The sequence below is a fragment of the Cyclopterus lumpus genome, chromosome 8 (genome assembly GCF_009769545.1).
Source record: "Cyclopterus lumpus isolate fCycLum1 chromosome 8, fCycLum1.pri, whole genome shotgun sequence".
Taxonomy (NCBI): domain Eukaryota; kingdom Metazoa; phylum Chordata; class Actinopteri; order Perciformes; family Cyclopteridae; genus Cyclopterus; species Cyclopterus lumpus.
Window position 1 is genome coordinate 4,991,188 of NC_046973.1, and position 21,290 is coordinate 5,012,477.

The following is a 21,290-nucleotide window of genomic DNA, read 5'->3' on the forward strand; positions in this document are numbered from 1 at the left end:
GTTCTCAAATTAATTTTTACACTTTTCTATTTGCGAAAGAGGACCACGAAACTTCATAATGAGACTAAAATGTTGCAGTGTCCCGTCATTATTTTGACACTGCAGAACTGGTTTTGCCAGCATCCAACTGTGACTGCCGAGCAGTTTGCCAAAACACAGCGATGACTGACGAGCTTACAATGGAAGCTTGATTTGTGTCCCCCGAAGAATGCTACGTGCCAGCTCGCCATCCTGCAGGACGCACTTGTGTCATTACATAACACATGAATGCATCTCTCACACCAGCTCATCAGTCCAGCACACAACAACAACAACAACAACAACAACCGTTACATTTCTTCAAGGCCAAGACAGAAATGTGAAATACATAATTTTGACCCGTCTTCAGCAATCTGCTGTTTTTGTTTTGTTTTCAAGTCAATTTCCTTTTTCAAGATTAAAACAGACAATAGTATTTTGGGTACCTCCATGGTTTCTTTTTGCAAGGTGCATTCATCAAGATCCCCTGCACACTAACACTCTATTCTTCCAGAGTACCAGAGAGATGCTTGGACTTTTTCTTCCTCTCCACTTAAGTTATTCATCATGCCAGCGTTGGTGAAAAGCCTCACTCCTACTGCTCTGTGTCTTTGATATAATCAGAGATATTCCACATGTAGAGTCCAGAGTTTAGCACTCAAAAAGCATTTCGTGATAACTGTTTACAATCCAGATGTCGTGGAGTGATTCATTAAGCCAGACTGTAAGACTTGTGTCAAGTTGATGTGTATTCATTTATTTTTTATTCTAATGAACAGAAGCTCTACACAATCGCATCGCAACAACTGATTGTGCCTCATTTCGAGGCTGCCGCCAGTTCTGTTTCGAGAGCGGATCATGTTCAAGTCCGTGTGCACACGCAGCATCCGTAATGTTCAGCTCGGACGGAAACGACGAGCCTGGCTCTATTCAAATGTAACACATTACCTACAAGCACCCTAAAGCTCACCAAACAGCATGCCACGTCTGTTTGTTTAGCTTGTTACGGAAACACAAGTGTAAAATGGACATTGTAAAACGGACGGCTCCTGTCCTTGCTTACGATTGGCTGGCTGAGCCACGTTCAACCCCCATTATATAATACTCTAAACACATACAGCTGTGATCACATCGTAACAGCGTCATTGCAAAAATATCAGTTTTGTTTGTGGCGAATTCAGATTTTTACTGGTGGGGCTCAGGGTGGATGAGTGGTTGGAAGAGATGGACCGGATGGAGGCGTGGGGACAATAATTAGAGAAATGTAGGAACTGGGGGGGGGGGGGGGGTCCGCTTGCTGTTCTCAGACCAGCGGAGGGGTCAGGAGTAAGCTACGCTCTCGTCCCGTCTGTGGTCATTCTAACTTGCATGTTCTAATTGTGGACTATTGTCCTCACTCTTCCATATGTGTGTATTTGTTTGTGATATATTATAATGTTAGCTTGGTTGAGCTGTAACAAAAAGGAGGTCCCTGCATGTGAACATATTAGTTAACAATGGATGATACATGTGTGGTTTGAGTGTGACTGCAACATGATTTATTGTTTCTCTCTCCTCCCGTTCGGTATTTCTGGGGGCGATTAAAACCCACTTAGTGTTAACATTATTGAACACCACTTCAACAATGATCCAATTAATTGCGATAACTATCAATGTCAATAATCCCCCCCGCCCCCCAATCTTTTAATATGCTTTACACTGTCTGTGTGTTGTTTGGCAACTAAATGTTCCTGAGAAATATATTGCTTGGCCGAGGAACGGTTATTAGATCAATAAATGATTGCATTTTTGTTTGCCGTGTTTATTTCATTAAAACCTTGACCGGGTATATGTGGCAACGATCATTTTATGAAAGCAATAAGCCACTTGAGGATGTCGTACAACAACACACAGCTGTTGTAAAATGAAGGTAAATCACGCCCTTTCGTGGTTTATTGCTGAAAGGCAGGATTGATAATCTATTGAGTACGCTGGATTTGTAAAAACTATTTAACGGGAAAAAAAAGAGCCCGTTGTTGCAAACTCTTTTAATGAAAGCAGCACTACAGCTCCAAAAGTTACAATAACTAGTAAGACGGTCTCCATCCAACGCCACTCCCCCAAAAGTATCTTTATGAACACAAACATGTCATAATAAACATAAACTACAAACACGGTATTGTTCGTGCTCGCAGCTTGTGGAAGATTCCAGTGACGAGCAATCAGTTCCCGGGCCGAATGAAATGTTTGGACGGGCTTATTAAAGTCCTGCGAAAGACACCGATACCAGGTTTATTTCATGATAATTTCAACAAAAATATCAATTGATTTTGAAGAGGATGGCCGACCCTAATTTAAAGTTTTCTGTTAGTCTTTCACAGATTACAAATAGTCATTTATTATAGGGACATTTATATTCCCACCCAATGGTTTCTATATAGATTTAACAAGCCGTTTAATCCATGTTAAACTGGGCTCAAGCGACACATGCACCTCCCATCTGGTCGCATACTGTCCCCTCGGTGTCACTTTCTAACCCAGCACGTCAAAATATGACACTTTACCCTCAACCGTAACCATATGTATACTGTGAACCAGAGTGAAGTCTGGGAAACGGCTGTCAGCAGAAAACCAGGTAACCAAAGAGAGGCCTTTGCTATAATGTGCATTACACATTAGTGCCTATCTGTCATGGAATCGTTTCCCACATTGTGTATAGTGTTCAATGTGCTAATGTAAGTGTTTGACTTAGCACGGTTGTTCATGATGGGTTGCACTCATTAGAGATGCAATTTGTTTCCGTTGTGTTTTGTAGTCAGCGAGCAGACTCTGCCTGTGAGCCAAGTTATTGATGAGGCAGTGCCAGGTGGATCCCTGAGGACGGGCAGGTAGAGCTCTGCCCAGTGTTATGAGAAGAGCGCTGCAGTGTGCAAACAGTACCGGAAAAAAAGAATTACAGATTGGAGTGCCCTTCTTACCACGACTGCCACACTTTTCTTTTGATGGTTGTTGAATTTATTTTGGTGCAAAGAAAAAAAAATCCCCTTAAAACACATTTTGGACAAAACTATGACTTTCAAATATCCACAATTAATTATTTGAAATACCAAAAGTCATGATTCAGTAATGCGTAATGATCTAACTACACTAGCTTTGATGTAAACTGATATTTACTCCGCTCAGCACTGCTCTCACATGACGGTTACAGTTGATGATGCTCACCCCACCCCTTGGATCCCCCTTGGATCCCCCTGAGGTGACTCTGTCTGGACCTCCGTCGTAGTTTGCAATGTTAAGAGCTGTTAGCACCGTTAACGCAATATACTTCTATACTATTTACTTCTAGTTTGCATTGGTCTCAAGTTCCTTTTTGTTCTTTGTTAGACCGTCCACACTGGTCTGTCAGCTTGTCAATCATCTGCAAAGCACCTCGATCTGCACACACTTGGAAGAAAGCTGCTTTACAAATACAGGTTGGGCCCAAAAAGAAACTCAACTGAAGCTTCAAAATTAGCGATGAGTTTGGCTTTAGGGCAGCAGCACAAACTCAGCCTATGAATCCAATCCTGACAATATAATAAAGTGTGCGTGTGTGTGAATTTTACTACCAGGGACATCAGTGAAGAATAATCAAAGTATTATTTATTCAGCTAAAGCACGACATGAAAACACCAATGTAAGTAAATATTGGCGGCACATGGCGGTTTCTCTAACTTAAACCCTGTCTCGAAGCAGCACTACAGTAGGAAACTCCATTCACTTGGAAAGCAGACATTTGAGTTCACATATAAATATATATATATTTCGATACAAGGTTGCCAACTGTGGTGTATTCGCGGCTGCCTTGGGAGCTCGCTCCCAAGATACCATCTCACTAAAAAGAATGCCCTTTGACCTCTAGGAGGCAGAGTCCAGACAGGTATGGGTTAGAGGTTTGTCTCCAAATATTCTTCGCTTTCTGAGAAGATTGGCTTATAAGATACCATTCCACATAGTTGCCTTTTGACCTGTTGGAGAGGGGTCTGTCCCTTTGCCCGAAGGGCACCTGTTAAGAGGCCTTTGTGTGACCTCATCCCTTACTTCTTAATCTTGATATATGGTACACATTCCTGTGTCTGAAAAGTAAGTGTTTAGATTGGGGGTTCCGGAGTCACGTTAGGTATCTGTGCACGACGAAGTGCCTATATAAACTGAGCTGCCGGGACTCTCAAGTCAGAACTTCCATCTGGCCGAGAAGCTTCTCCGAGTGATCTAGACGCTCGTCCTGACCTGTGATTCCTCTCTGTAATAAACTCTATTATAACGGAAAAGAACAGTGTCCGCAGAGATTCCTTCATCCTCATTCTTCAACATCACAGCCGTTTAAAAGATACGACACAACGTCTATGTATATATATATATATATTTATTTCCCATACAAGGTTGCCGACGTTAGCCTGGGATAAACAGCTTCGAAACATTTCTGAGTGAAAGTGTGTGTGCATTACGCCTTAAAGCTGCACGCAGAATGTTAAAGTTAAAGTCTCTCAGCGTGTTGACAACAAGACGTTGGGCGACTGCATAGTGGACCATTTGAAAGTCCCTTTCTTGCTGTTTTCAAGGAGATAAAATCTTATTTAAGTCACTAGATTTTATGGTTAGATACAGATGAGTGTTTAAGAATTATTTGGCCAATTAGAGCACACACAGATGAGGGCGGAGATGAATCCCTGAGGCGCACGTTGGCTCATTTAAGCCGACGGAAACGGGGGAACAGTTGAAAGCGGAATAAATTCCCCTACAGCCTCTTCTGTTTCAAAATGGTCAATAGCATCTAAGATTGAGGAGAGTCAAGGGAACAAGAGTCATAAAAATGAATGTTCGAAAGTCTTTGGAAGCAATTCTGTCAACCACTAAATCACATGAAAGCAGGAAACATGACAGTGAGGGATTCTGGCTCAGCTTTCTTTAATAACGTTATTATTTATTTATTTTTTTGTCAAATTCGGAGAAATTCATTTAGTATTCACTACATCACACAAAAATGTCTGCATGAGATGATTTATGTAATCCTCGAATATAGCCGACATTATACCATGTAGTTTAAGAACTACATCATCTGCCTGGGAATTTCACAGGTCATTGAATTGACTGGATGTAAAGCATTTTCAACTAAAGTGGCACTGGGATCTAATGAGTATGAATATGAATATGAATAGGCCATCTTGAAATCTATGAATGACTGATGTGGAAAACATGGTTAATTATTTGGAGACGTTTGTTAATAGCGTCAATGTAATTGCGTATGCATTTGATATATTTCACCCGTCTCCGTCGCTGAGAATTGTATTGACATGAAGAGCAACGAGGGTGTGACTGTGGACGAGGAGCATCATTTAACAGAGCCCCCGGCGCCGTTGTCTCTCCTCTTCCAGTGAGATGCCTCTTCTGCAACTCTGACTGCTCGCTGTTTCATTATGATGAGGCTACGGGCTAAACGTAGCCAAGCATATCAAATATCCTGCATGTGCACGCTAAATAAATAATTTTATTCATTCCATCAGTCGGGGATGTGCTCCCATTGTAAACCGTCGTGTGACCACGCTGGCAAAACAAACAACAAAAGCTGTCGTCGAGATCGACACACACAAAAACAACAACAAAAAACACACACACACACACACACACACGCACACACACCGAGCTCCGTTACTGCAAATGGCGACTGTTCCATCCGTGATCTTGACACGCTATACGCAGCCGTGGCCGGAATACGTCCGTCTAATTTTGTGTACGCTTGTCTGACTTTGCCGGCGCCATGATTGGGTTGAAAACACTGTAAATGATCCGACGTCCTGAACGCAGATGTAGAGCGTGTGTCACTTGCGTCTTCAGTTCCGTGCTACTCTTGACAGAAAGTGAAGTTTATGTTTATTATGACATGTTTGTATTCATAAAGATACTTTTGGGGGAGTGGCGTTGGATGGAGACCGTCTTACTAGTTATTGTAACTTTTGGAGCTGTAGTGCTGCTTTCATTAAAGTCACGACAGCTTTCGGTGGAGCGGTGGAGGCTCAGACGGGCCGAGGCGGGTCGAGGTGACCCGGCCGCTGGGTTACCCAGCGCATGTGTTCAGGAAGGTTCTCGCAGCGGGGGGGGGGGGGGGGGGGGGGGGCAACAGGGGCCGAGCAGAGGTGACACCCTCTTTTTAGCTGGGGGTCACCCTCGCCGAGAGGTCGAGCAGCAGATGTTACAGGTGACTCGCCAAGTCTGTCAGCAGATGGTCGAACACCGTGGAGGTCGAACGCCGAGCCGCAGACAGCGAGCACTCTGGACCGTCTTGGTGGCCGGTGGCAGCGTTTCGCCCTCGTCTCCGTGAACAGAAAAACATCAGAGCACATCTATGTCGCGTTCACACTCGCTCAACGTGGCGCCGGCTTGCTTGCCAGGACATGGAATCTTGACGGGGAAACATTATAATCTTTTTATATTGTCAAAGCTCTCAATTTTTCACGAACATCTGCATGGTTAAAAAAAATAAGTCAAATCGGACGGGACGCTCACTAACCTAACAGCCAGCTATGTCATCAAAGCACACAGAAGCTCAGATTACACACACACGCACACACGCACACACGCACGCACGCACACGCACACACACGCACACACACACACACACACAGGTGGTGGAGGGACTTCATTCTCTCCATTACTTTATATTTACATAGTAAATTGTTTTCTGCTATAATACTCTGAATACGAGAACCTTTGACATCATTAGTGGGAAAGAAAAAAAAATCTATTTGGGCAGAGACTCCTTCAGCTTGGTGGTATATCTGTATTTATCCACCTTTTTTTAAACACAATTTCACATTTGCCCCATTTACAAATGTGGAAGATAATAAATCATAGGTGTAACTTGTGTTCTTTTTAAAAAAATTTTTTTTTATTACATTGGCTATTGAATTGTTTTCTTGTTGGAGATTTTTTCGTGAAGATTTAAAAGGTTGAAGGTGGGGCTGTTTCGCTCTTTGTGTTTACTGTAACATTTATGTAAAAATAGGACTGAATACAAAACAAACACGCGTAACAACAAATTACTTCTGCATCCAACAGGTTTTTCATGGAGCCGTTTTAAATATTCTAATTCTGAGGGGGGGGGGGGGGTCACTGTGACACTCTGAGGGTCATGTAAAACAATCTCACCCTTTGAACTTGGATTTCATTTTGTGGACAGCACCATTTAGCATTAATTATTCATCACAGATGTAATTACCATCCCTCTTGAATAATGGACTTTGAAAAAAAAAGTTTAAGGACATCAACTCCAGACAATTAAGAAGAAGCCTTTTTCTTTTTCGTCAGTGCATAATATGAAATATGTAAGTGACTGAATAAAACACTCATATTATCAGCTTCCTGGCCAATTAAACCCATTTAATATGACTTTTATTGGTCTAATTCATATTCCGTGCACAGTATCACTTGAGTCTGAATCTGTGCTGCTATATATATATATATATATATATATATATATATATATATATATATATATATATATATATATATATATATATATGATGCATCTTAAAATAAACCTTCTTCTTGCTAACTGTTGCTGCTAACACGTTTGTAACTTTGTTGATGCAGCTTTCACCTTCTCGCTGCACACACGGCGTCTCTTGTGTGAAGTTACACCAAGAGGTGCACTTTCATTAAACCCCAAGCAGCTTTACTAAATAAAGGTGTTTGTTGTATGCCATCAATAAAAGGTCAAATCTAACCCAAAAAAAGAAAATGCAAACGAATCATAAAATATACCGGAGCACAAAAAAAACCAGACGATATATTTTATATGCAATTATATTATGCATAGAGGGAAAATAAAATGAAAGACAAACAACAGATCATGTGAAATGCAGTGTGCTTTTCTCCGTGTAAGGTAAATCAAATGATTGCATGAATATATTTGCTCACACATAAAGAAAAGACAAGTGAGCATGTATTAAATAGCCCGAGTTCCTAATGTAAATCTTATTTCATTTGATTGGGAAGCGATACAAATCTGGTGCCTCCACACTGAATGCTTCATGAGAAGAACTGAACAGCCCGTGGATGCAAACAACAGCCGAGCCTGTCGGTCTGCGCTTGGTGTGTGTGTGTGTGTGTGTGTGTGTGTGTGTGTGTGTGTGATACGGACGATGCCGTCGGAAAAAATAAAAAACAGTCCATCAAAACTGGTCCTCCCTGGTGTATTTTCATACAAGCGCGGATCGGGTTTTCTTTTTCTTTTATGCAGGTGTTGAATAGGCCGGGGCTTGCGCAGGTATTTGTCTACTCTCTGGCAGGGCCAAGGGGATTAGAGAGGCAAGCACTGTGTTGCCATGGTTTCCAGTTCAGCGCTGCCTGCCTCCCGACACCGAGGATAGTTGTTCTTTGTTGGCCTTCAGTATCACACCAATCGTAAGTGGGAGAGCTGAAGATGAATACAGAGATCCTTATACAATAGAAACACAGGTTGTTAGTCATTATATACAGTAGATTTGGCCCTTATGACTGTCTGTGGTCTTATATGTTTTATTACAAAAAAAAAAATGTGTGACCAGAACATTTGGGATATTTCTTTATAAGATGCCATCTGTCCTTTTCACTAAGAAATTATGTAATAAAAATTATTAGAATACCACCAGAAGCCGAATTTGCGGGGAAATTGCATGCCTGAAAATGTCTCTTATCTCCATGTTATTGTGAATGTTAAACCTTCAGTTAAACACAAGACATTTTTGAATACAGAGAATTTGAGGAAGACCTTCGTCATTCCGACAAAAAAGGAGCGAGGCATCATTCCATCAACCCGATCCGACAACATGCCGAGCTACAGTCACACTCCTTCAAATTATTGTCACTTTTGATTAAACCATGTCCCCAAAATTGTATGGGAATAAGACTTGTAGTTAGTTGCAGGACCGGTGGACTTTGCATTTGTGAGATGTAAATTGTTTGCCCTTGGTTTTGGTACTCTCCTGAACTGGTTCTTAAAACATCTCCTTTTATTGCACTTCGTATGTAATTTCCCCCAAAATGAGCTCACAAATCTCACTGATCTGCAGCCCAAGCTCAGTTGCGTGATGCCGCCCCTGCAAGCAGATTTGTGTAAAGCCCTCATATTACTAAATGAGAATGTAAAAGAAAATTGACTTCAACTAACATGTCTTCTTGACAACGAAATGTCGGGTTCTTTTTTTTGAAACGTTGAGTTTCTCTTCGGGGCAAACCGACATTCTCGAAGATCCTCAAGGTTCCCCAATGTTCTCCGCCCATCTGCATCGTTAGAAAAAGCAAATGTGTTGGCAGTAATGCTCAAAGGGTAACATTTTTAATCTTAAACAATTTAAAACACAATGTGTGGCATTCAAACAGGGAATGGAAACTAGAGATTAAAAATGCCATACCATGTAATGCCTGGTGTTTACGCCACTAAATCTCCGGATTTTCTGTTTGCTGTTGAACGTGCAAGATTAGCCACGGATCATCAGTGTAACAAGATAGCATCAGTTACATGTAGAAATGCGTGAGGATGATTATCGTGAACTTCAAGGAGCCTGGTTTTGATGAACCACTGGTGCACAGCAAAGTCAACAGCACAACGCACACGAGCAGTGAGTCTCTGTTAGTTTGTTATACTTGTGCAGAATGTAAAGGGGTTGGATCGGGAGGGAGGCTTGATCAGTGGGTGGGGAGGGAGTGTTCTCATACTGGTAATTGGGAGTTCAGGTGTGTGTTCCTGATGGAAGAAGAACTGTCCAGGTCATCTTCTTGCTTCCTCCACTTCCGTACCATTGATTCATTAATGTTGAATTATCTCGCAGCGGCTCTATTCCCATGTTCTACTGCGTGACTGACAGCCTTGAGTTTGAAGTCCGCGTCGTAAGCGTGTCTCTTGACAGGTGCCATTTTGGGGTCCTTATACACACACACACACACTGTAATACAGTATGTATTACTCCACGATGCTCCTGACTACGGTAGCCGTAAAGGGGCGTTCACAGCAAACGCGTTGCGAATCTTTCGCGCGTCTGGATCCCACGTAAAGTCAACGCACAGGCGCGTTTGGTTGAAATTCACCTATAGACGCGTTTCGCGAGTTGCGAAATTTCGCCAGAGTTGAAATATTTCAACTTCCAACGCGAGTTGCAAAAGTTTCGCAACCCGCCAGCCAATCAGCTTTAAGATGCTCCGCCCGTTGGGCTCTGGTAGCGCTGGAAGCGGAAGTTATCGAGACGGAGTCGGTGAAACTCCCCGAGCTGTGTGAGCCTACGGGTGATGTTATGAACCCAAACACCAGGGTGTTAGATGTTCCGACGTTCATGGGATGTCCACAACAAGTATAAAGCAGACCTAGTGGTTATTTCGACCGTGGTGGATGGAGGAAATTATAATTGTTTTTACCGAGACAAGCCACGTAGGTAAGCCACGCCCCCTTTTCTCAACTGGTTGCGAAAGACACAAATGAACACAACTTGACTGGCGAATAAACTGACGCGAGTTATAAAGCCGTTTGGTGTGAACGCACCATAATGCTGCAAGCGGTGCGGCTTTGTAGTTTACCAAAGTCGTACTAAAACATTTTGACAGAGCGCCGTGTACCACACAAAATCGCTTCGAGGTCAGTAAGCACAACCAGAATTAATCCATATATAAGGCACTCCAGATTATAAGGCGCACTGTCGTTTTTTTGAGAAAATTAAAGGCTTTTAAGTGCGCCTTATAGTGCGGAAAATACACACATATATATATATATATATAAATATATATATATATATATATATATTGTGTATATATACACACACACACACACACACACACATAAATATATATATACACACACACACACACACACATAAATATATATATACACACATTTCCGTATAGACATCATTCGACCTTGTACTGAAAGTCGTTCACAACATAAACTAAACTGCTGTTACCACAAGTAACGCTCTGTTATTCGTTATTTTTCACACCGAGGTATTCATTGTCTCTCCTTTCTCCCCTCCTGGCGATCCACAGGGGACGAGGTTCCCCTCTCCTGCTCCCCGGAGCACCTCCTCCAGTGGAACCCACAGACAGGCCTGAGGCCTGTGCGGCCTCCAGAGACCGACGGCAGGAAGCCGGGAAGCCACTACCCTTGCAGAACAGCTTGCAGATATGAAGAAAAGTCCTCCGTCTAGAAGCAGACACCATCCCAATGAGCACATGCATCGTTACATCTTGTTGCTTCATAACATGCATGGAGGTCTTGAAAAACTGCTCCCACGTTGCACCAAACATCTCCAAACACGATAAGATATGGCCGAGTTCCTGCTTTGACTTTCTCTACACAAGCACTTCTTTGATATCTTCTGGATGCCTCCACCTGTTAACCAAGTCCACTTATCCTGAGGTAAGTCTGGACATGGGTCATCACACTTGAATTGAGCCTGGCTGAACTCATTACAGAGAAGAAGAACCTGTGGGAGACAGCACGGGGAAACTGAAACCGAGTTGCTGTCAGGTATTAAATCTGCTGTGTGGCAGAATTTGGGATTTTTCCACGGATAAAGAAAAAAAGGGCAACAGGACGACTGACAGGGAAATTGCCTGGATTCTAAAGGAGCCCCGTCAGGGGGGGGGGGGGGGGGGGGGGGGGGGGACTTGCAACACCCCTCACAACACAGGGAAAGATGTGTAGTTGCTGTAATATACACACACGGTATAGTTTCATGTTGCAAGCCATTTCTCTCTTTGCACTAGTGAGAAAAGCCCCTCGAATACAGCACGCATACACATTTTGTACACTTTGTATTTTCAATAAAATCAATTTTAAAATGATTGATATTATTAATAATAACGGGGCACCACCACTAACCAAACTGTGGGTGAAGTCTTAAGGGTTGAATCTGAATACTGACAACAACAACAACAACCAGTTATCGTCACAACACATATGCACGATAATAATCACAGAAAACTGCTCTTTGAAACATCTGTAACAATACCGATCAAAAATCATTATGTATTCAACAAACATACAATTACAAGCAATTGTGTGTGTGTGTGTGTGTGTGTGTGTCTGCGTGTGTGCGTAAGAGGGTGGGTGGGCAGATGTAGTCATGCAAAGTGGTTACGTCCACGCAAGACCTAACAATGGCGGCGTGGATAAGACACACAATGGAGGCCGCGCTTACACGCCACTTGTGTATGAAATAAGCGTAACACTGTGTGTGTGTGTGTGTGTGTCAGTTTGACAAGTAGAAGAAAAAGACGACGCACTCAGAATAAGCGCCGATTCTCATCTGGAGGCGGAGAAAAAGATTTGAAGAATAATATAATAAGTGGGGGAGCCGGGGCAAGTTATGTTTCTCTTTCAGGACCCAAGAGCGTTTGTGTCCACAGAGACAGTGTTGGAACTATTACCTACGTCTTTAAATAGCCTTGATGACGTCATGGGTTCCGGTCCAATGAGGCACCAGCGTTGTAATTCGAACAAAATCTCACACTCGGGTGACATTTTGAAGCTGCTCATACCAAGGTGGGCTTTTGTCTTTACATTTCGGCCTCTGTCTTTGTTCCAACCACACGGGGAAGTCCCAACTGTACGACATGTTTGGAAATGGGCTCAGAGTGCAGCCGGGTGACGTGCTTTCGTCGCACTCGGTGGTCAAAAAGCCAATGGGGCGTTTTTTTTTCAAAGTCGTTTCAAAGAATTAGTTTCACAGCATCCTGTATGGCGGCCGCTGCCACCAGTTTGAAATGTGTGTGTGTGTGTGTGTGTGCGTGTTTGAATGCTGATTGTGACGTAAAGCGCTTCGAGTGGTCGATAAGACTAGAAAAGCATAGACCCCGTAGATATTGCTCTCCAAAAAACAATACACATAATAAACACAAACTAAATCGGTGCTCATACATTTCAGTCCTGCTACGTGTTCCCCTCCCCGGGGATGAATGGGGAGAGGGGGGGGGGGAAATAAAAGAAACTCCTAATTGGGCCCGTGCTTGGATTCGCTCGTCATTAATCTTCATTCACAATACTGTGAAACTTGTATCGCATATGAAAATCAAATATTATCATTCCACGCCACGCCTCTCCATTACGCTATTGTCAATGCACAGGGAGCTTCATTAAAATGACGGTAGCTATGGCAACTATCACCCAAGACGTCCTGGCTAATAAGCGTTTTATCTATCGCGACAGTCGAGGGTTAAATGTTTTTAAGAAATGGTGAATAAATGAACGGAATAATCTAATAATCTGTCAAAGGAAGTGCCTCGAGCATAGCTGAGAATGAAGTGATGTCTCGCCAAGTGGATTTCTGCATGGCTGCGTCCGCATCACGCCTGCAGCCACCGGAGCTCATAAAAATAGGTTTTAGTTCATGCAAACAATCTAGGTAAAATAGCACTGGAGAACATAACATGGTTATTCAAAAACTACATTGTGGTTATTTGATTGTTGTTGTTTACTTGCTTAAACATTTACTTTATATTTAAATGGTCCTTATGGCCAGATGCATGCTAAATTTCTTTTAACCATCCTTACTTTCAAGGATTTATTTCTTGTCAAACTGTAAAAATACCTAAATAAAATAAAAAAATACCTAAATAATAAAAAAATAAAAAATACATTATGGTTAAGAGAAAAAAGATTCACCTTATTTCCAGTCAGAAGCTAAACTAATCTATTGTTTTTATTTGATCTTGACTTCTATTAACTCACAAGGTTTTTCATTCATCAAAAGAAAAATCAAACGGAAAGCGAGCGCTGTATTACACGATCAATGCAGCTGCTATTACAGTAGCGATACAATTGCTTAACCACCGGCTAGGTCAATTAAAAAGGACGACTTCATGATTTCAAAATCCATTTTGCAAAGTATGTTTTGCATTACTCATCCATACTGCTGTCGCCGCAGCTGCGAGTGTCTCTGTATTCATAAGGCACGGTGGGAAGCAAATGAACTTTCATACGTGCCTGACATAATATAAATAAAACATCCCAACTATCCCAAGGACACATTTTAATTTACACTTGGCAGCGAAAGGGATCCAGGGGGCGCCGGATTTGCCAACCGATGATGTTGTGCCAAGTAAACATAATGACAAATAAAATGGAAAAGCTCCTGGGAAATATGATCACGTTTTGGTTTGTGTAAAACAATGTTACAGCCATAAAAGCAGGAGGATGGAGTCACTTACATTACTGTTGTGGTACTTTTACCACAGGGTCACTGTACACGCATCGGTTCCACCTCCTCACTTGTTTCCTCCGGCGTGCGAGAGATGACGGCAGTAATGCGAAGGGTCTCCGGGTCTCTCCGGTGTCTCATGTCCTGATGAGTTCATCCTGCACACAATCATCTGGGTTCAAAATGTTAATGTCCACATTAAGATGCTTTCACAAATCAAAGCAGTGGGCTAAACTATGTGTCACAAGAGTGGTAATTTCCCTGCAGACTTAAGGAAATATATATCCGAATTAGGTTTCGGTTGCATTGTTAATCTTGATTTATCTTCGCTAGACACTTAAAAACAAAAAATAAAAGAGGACGCTGCAAAAAATAAAGCAAAGGAATATATATATATCTTTGGGAATTCACAGTCATCCAGGTCACATCGACTTCTTGCAGTGGCACTACTTAGGCAGTGGATTTAAAATGAGCAAAGATCAGAGAGATAAAAGTGTCTGCAGACTTAAAACCTGGCGCCGAATGAGACGGGCGACGCCGTTTGTGCACAACGTGCTCGTGTGAAATCATGCAGGAAAATTCACTGAACATTTTCAACGTTTGACCTTGGACGGTCGGAGTCCTCGCGGTTCCTTTGTTTTCACGTGTCACGGGGACTTAAAGCCTCTGAACATCACTGAGTGTTGCAGCTCTTCTCATGTTTAGACTAATATATTGACATCTTCCCTGAGTCGCCCATTAGCTTCGTTCAATCTGGCACAAATTACACCGTTAACATGCTTTTTTTGGTAGATGATCAATAAATACTAATAATAATGTACACTTTATTGATCCCCGTGGGGAAATTCTTCTTTGCATTTGACCCATAGTTATTAAGGAGCAGTGGGCTGCAGTGAAGCGCCCGTGGAGCAACTGGGGGTTCAGTGTCTTGCTCAAGGACACTTCAACATGCAACTATGGGGAGAGCGGGGATCGAACCGGGTACCTTGTGGTTGCGGGACGACCCACGAGCTACAGCCGACAAATAGAGTGTTCTGCATGTGTTTAAGCTTATCAATTACATTTCAATTCATTTTTATAGCCCAATATGGACCCTTGCATTTTAATGAGGATCAAAAGAAAGGAAGAAACCTCAGGATGTGAACACGTCTGTCCTTTATACAGCACGTACGCTCCATGATGCAGTTTTCCAGACTCACATGAGATACTGGAAACAAAAGTCCACCCTGAAATGCTCAAATTGCAAATAAATCCAGTGAGCATCTATCTGTCAGTGTCAACGCAGACCGGGTTTAAGATATAGAAAGTAAAGAAGTTCTAGACAGCAACTTAATTCCGTCAGTGAAATTTATTGTGCTGCTGCAGTTTGGAGAACTCTGTCCTCCCCCAGGCCACACAAAACATGAATGACAGACCGAGCTCTCAACAAATACTGCGGCCGGGCAGCTTCAATCAGACAAACTGTTTCACCTGTGTGTGTGTGTGTGTGTGTGTGTGTGTGTGTGTGTGTGTGTGTGTGTGTGTGTGTGTGTGTGTGTGTGTGTGTGTGTGTGTGTGTGTGTGTGTGTGTGGGTGTGTGGAGGGTAAAAAAACAGAAAAATAGACTTGTCTTGCAGCCAGTGTGCAGAACTCGAGGTTCAGAACCAACGCAATGTAAATTCAATGCAATTTGGTTGAGTGTAGGATCGTCGTCAAGGTTACGCATGAACACATTTACCCGTCAGTCGGTGCAGAAGCTCATTAGCGGTGAAGCGGCTTACGTGAGCCGACACACAAGATGGTCCGGTTCAATTTCACGTTGGAAAGAAGGCACAGAGAAATCAATGAAACCCGAGCCTGATAGACACAAGAAATAGAAGGAAAAAAAAACTTCACAGATGTATTCCATAAAACAGCAAGCAAATATGCCATCGCTGGAAAAGCACTCTCTGAAGTGCTACTCCACCAACCTGTTCTCAGCTCAGTGTGCAAATAAGAGTCGATGAAGTTTTTTTGACTCGCCGTCAGCAGCTGCCTCAGTTATCTGATGATACTTGGCTCTTGGACCTTTTTTTTGGGTGTTTATTTCTATATTTTAGATTTAACGTACACAATATGAATAACATCTATGATCTTCCCCTCTTGTCTCAGCTCGAGCCGAGTCTCTCCGATTCAGTGTTAACCGCTTTAAGCTTTTTTTCCTAGACGGTCTCGGGTCATATAAAAACTGAATTATAATCCATCCTCATCAGTTTAATGCGTTTATTGCTCTTTATTGGGGTCAGTGAAGTGGGTCCACGGTGGATTAAATTCATCGCTCGGTAATAAAAGCAAAAAGCTTTGTAAACAATGTGTATCAATTCTTGTAAAGAGCAGACGTGCAATATATAATTTCTCTGGCAGATTGCGTGTGTGTTCTCCATATGTCTTTATGTCACGTAAACACGAGCGGTGCAGGTGTGCTCAAACAAGCAATGCAGGCGCCACTGATACCGGAGATGCTTTTCTTTCATCTTCTTCTAAGAGACAATATTTGCAAGAATATATATATATATATATTGCCAGAATCAGTTCCAGCTGACATGCTCCTGAGGCTGAATTGCTCCTAAATTGAAGTACTCCTCTTAAATATACATATAAAGAGCAGTTCTACTATATTTGGATGTTAAATACTGTAGATTTATACCATCAAATACAAGAAAATTTATTTTTGACTGAGTGAGTTTCAAAAAGAGTTTCAAAAAGAAAATGTGTCATGGACCGTTATACATCGTTAAAAATAAGTACCTTTTTTCTGGATCTCTTGCATCATCTGAGGGAAACTATAAAGTCTTTCTCGCAAATTAAACATGCACTCGAGTGCAGATCTCTGCCAGGTGTGTCTTCACAGCTGTATTGTTTGATTGAATGAATACAAACTACTATAGGGCGTCGTAAAAACAACCATTTTTGTTGTTGTTGCAAACTCAAAAACAGACGTATCCAAGCGATCGGCTCGAAATTGCTGCGTGAGTTGCGGAATACGATGCGTTGGCGCACAAAAGTGTGTTAAAGAGTCGTGAGTGAGGGTTCAGCAGGCGGTCAATGGCAAATAAAAGGTGAAAGTGAGAAAGTGTGAGTCACTGCAACCGCGAGAGGTCCCCGAGCATGCGGCTGTAATTGGCCAACGTTTGGTACAGTTTGCTGCAGCAGAATGTGGGATTAGCCGCGGACAGACGTTCACACTCGCTCCCTCACGCACACATGAGACCGACGGCGTGATTCCCCCGGGGGAGATGATACCACTTAATGTTGAACCCCCTGGACAAATGAAATGCCCAGTTGAGCTCAGGCTGAGATACAGTAACACGGTGCCTCATGTATCCTGGTGTCAAATTTGGCACAAGACCAGAATCTGTTCAACAGGTTTTTCATTTTTTTTATGATTATGATTGTCGCATCGTTATCGAGTAGGTCTGAATATCACATCTGAATAAAAGCCATTCTTGATGAGCCTGAGGGCGGCAGAAGCAGCAGCAGAGCAGCAGCAGCATTAAACAAAAACAAATTCCTTGTAAAAGATAAATAACATTTTAACAATATTTAGCATCATCACATTAATAATAATAATAATAATAATAATAATGCATTTAATTTATATAGCGCTTTTCATAATACTCAAAGACACTTCACATAATTAAAACATCCTAAAAGCTAAAAAATAAATAAATAAGAATAGCTAACATACAGGTAAAACAAATAAATAGGGACTTTCTGAGTCGCTCGGACCCTGATAATAAAACAAAAACAAACAATCACACATTAAAAGCAGTTCTGAACAGGTGGGTTTTGATTTGCGATTTGAAAAAGGAAAGATTAGTGCAGTCTCGGATGAGTTTGGGGAGAGAGTTCCAGAGGGAGGGGGCAGATATGGAGCAGGCTCTGTCACCCCACGTCCGGTGCTTGGTCCTATGTGGGATGGACAGGAGATTGGCATCAGAGCAGCGGAGCTGACGGGATGGAGTGTGGTGGTGGAGCAGGTCGGTGAGGTAGGAGGGGGCCTGATGGAGTGTGGTGGTGGAGCAGGTCGGTGAGGTAGGAGGGGGCCTGATGGAGTGTGGTGGTGGAGCAGGTCGGTGAGGTAGGAGGGGGCCTGATTATGGAGGGCTTTGTGAGTGAGGAGAAGGATTTTGTATTGGATCCGTTGTGGGACGGGGAGCCAGTGAAGGCTCTGGAGAACAGGGGTGATCACGGGAACAGGAGTGGGTGAGCAGGCGAGCAGCAGAGTTCTGGATGTATTGGAGTTTGTTTAGGATTTTGGAAGATGTGCCATAAAGAATACTATTGCAATAGTCAATTCTGGAGGTGATGAAGGCGTGGATTAAAGTTTCAGCAGCATATGAGGAAAGTGATGGGCGGAGACAGGCAATGTTTTTTATATTACTTAAAACCACTGTATGTAACTCCTGTTATTATTATGAATGTGCAGTGCATGCCTCGCTTTGTGTGCTGCAAGCAAGCGGCAGGCCGAGAAGTGTTTTGACCGCAGTGAAAATCTTGTTTTTGAAACACTTAAATAAATAAATAAAATATGGATTGTAGTTGAATTTTGGAAATGATTACGTCTTTTTTTTTTTAATTTTTTTTTACTTTGACTGTTGGGATTTACATTGTGGAATGGTGTTTTTACGAAGAGTTTGTGCACGACCCGAGCCTCGATAGCAACAACTTTACCATCAACGCTGCGCTCCGTGTGTCGAGCTGTTCAACATGAAAAGAGAGGAGACGCTCATTAGTGTTCGAATATGATTGTCAAGCTTTGATCTACTGGTACTTTATGTCTGTGACCCATCTCATACTTGCCGTCATTGTCAGACATGCTTTGGTTCCAGAAACATTTTAATCTTGCTCTATTTCTTATATACTTTTGCGCTAGTATTTTCTGGTTTTGGAGTATCTCTCTTACAACAGCCCCATGTGGAGGAATCCATCTGGTCTGGTCTATGGTTGCTAAGCCATGTTTGGTTCAGCTGACGGTCAATTCTAACAGCATCAGCAAGGTTTAAAAAAAAAAACTACTTTATTGTCATTTCATAGTGTTCGTCATGAAATAAATTTAAATAAATACATATCGTTACAGTTAACGGTAACACTTTATAATAACTGCACGCTATGAAGCATTAGTGAAGTATGAGTAAACACTTAATTCATCATTTCCTTTATACATGATGGATTCACCATTTGTAAATGAAGTATTATATAATGCTTCATAGCGTGCCGTCATTATAAAGTGTTACTCAGTATACTCCTGTAACGGTAACCGGGCTCCAGCTCGGGTTTCGGGGAGAAGGTAAACCATCTTGCTGTAAGCTGCACCGATGATTCATTTAATGCACTTTTTCTTCACCGCTCTCTCCAGCTGAGTTTCCTCTTCTCCACCTTCTCCCCTTTCACCCCTTTCACCCACTGACCCTGCTCTTCCTGGGACGCTGCTGTAGCACACCTGGCTCCCTGTGAATGTGAATGTGTTTGATCGTCCACCATATTTTGTTCTCTTCCCACTGATGACAACGCTGCCTAACTCCACATGCTTTCTAGGCCTTAGCCCCGGCGCTCTTCTTGCACCTGCCGTCTCCTCTTCGTCTTTGTGCTGACGGTGGCAAAAAGTCTGCACCTAAACACATTGATCATTACTCGTATACTCGCTCCTCTTTCTACACAACATAATCAGTGTCCCGAGTCACACTTGCTGCATAATAAGTTCCCCTTAATAAATGTTACAATTTAGGTTGATAACGGTGAATTGCAGTATTTTAACCGCACGCACATTGAAACAATACCGTGTCTAGTTATTCAAGTAAAGCAAAGGTAGGTTTTTTATTTTCACTTACCTGACCTAGAGATGCTTGACTACCATTTAGTCACTCATATGCAAATCTCCATTAAGTACGCCATGCAAAACATGTGGTTTGGATTTACTGATTAAAAAGAAGTGCTTATTTTCAACATAATGGTTCAATACCTCAGCTACAGCTCTTATCTTTATCTTTATTTGTGAAAGGTTCTTGAAAATAAAGAATAATGCATTACAGTCATAAGCTCGTATCCTCTTCTTGGCCGGTTGCCTCCGGATCGGACCACGATGCAGACACATGTTCCACCGCTGTTTGGCTGATGTGCTCATCGGGTGTCAAGGTCAGGCACTGGATCAACTGCTGACGATGTTTTATGTTTAAATTGTCAGATTATGGTCGTCTTTCTGCTAATGAGCAGATTGTAATCACCAGAAAAATGAAAGCATTGCTTGTTTGTTCAAATGCTTGAACTTACTTTTTGAACACCTCTTGCTGCTACTAATACTACTTATAATAATACTAACATGTTCTTTAATCATTCATTACCAAAGAAGGGTGTCTTAACCTGCAATAACAGCTTTCACTGCTAGTTTCAGATGACGTTGTGTAAGTAACAAATCCATCTGCATCCATCTGTGCGCCCGTGGGCGTTTTGGTCTTAACACGAGGTGTGTTCAGGCGCATTAATATCTTCATGCAGCATTGACCAACAACTACCTGGTTGAAAGTCAATGGCAAAGTATTTTCCTGGTGTTCAAAGAGCATTATTCAGGAAAGGAAGATGTGCCTTGAATACCTCGGCGGGTTCACAACAGAAAGAGTATCAATCATTTTGTTTCCCGCATTCTGGTGAATTTACGGTGGAAATGTTTTTATTCTTAAGGAAAACACACTGAGAGTTTTCTCATATCTCTTGTTCATCGTGATGCACTTAGAATTTATACTTTTTTTTTTTTATAGGGACTGCGACAAATAGTGCAAACAGGAAATGAACCTCATGAGGACACTTCGAGGTCTGTGTGGAATAGTTGGAATTTTGAAGCTTCATTAATTGACATTCAAATCCTAAACAAACATTTGAATGCGGCGACGCTCTTTTTTTTTTTGCTGTATTTCTGCTCAGTTGCAGATAAAGAAAAGGCAACACTAGCAGACACATCTTCACGACATGTTGAGTAGATACCAGTCGTTGCATTGTAGAACTGTTTCTGACTCATGTGAGACGTCAAGGTGTTGTTAAATACAATTAAAAAAGATGACTGTAATCATTTCCAAA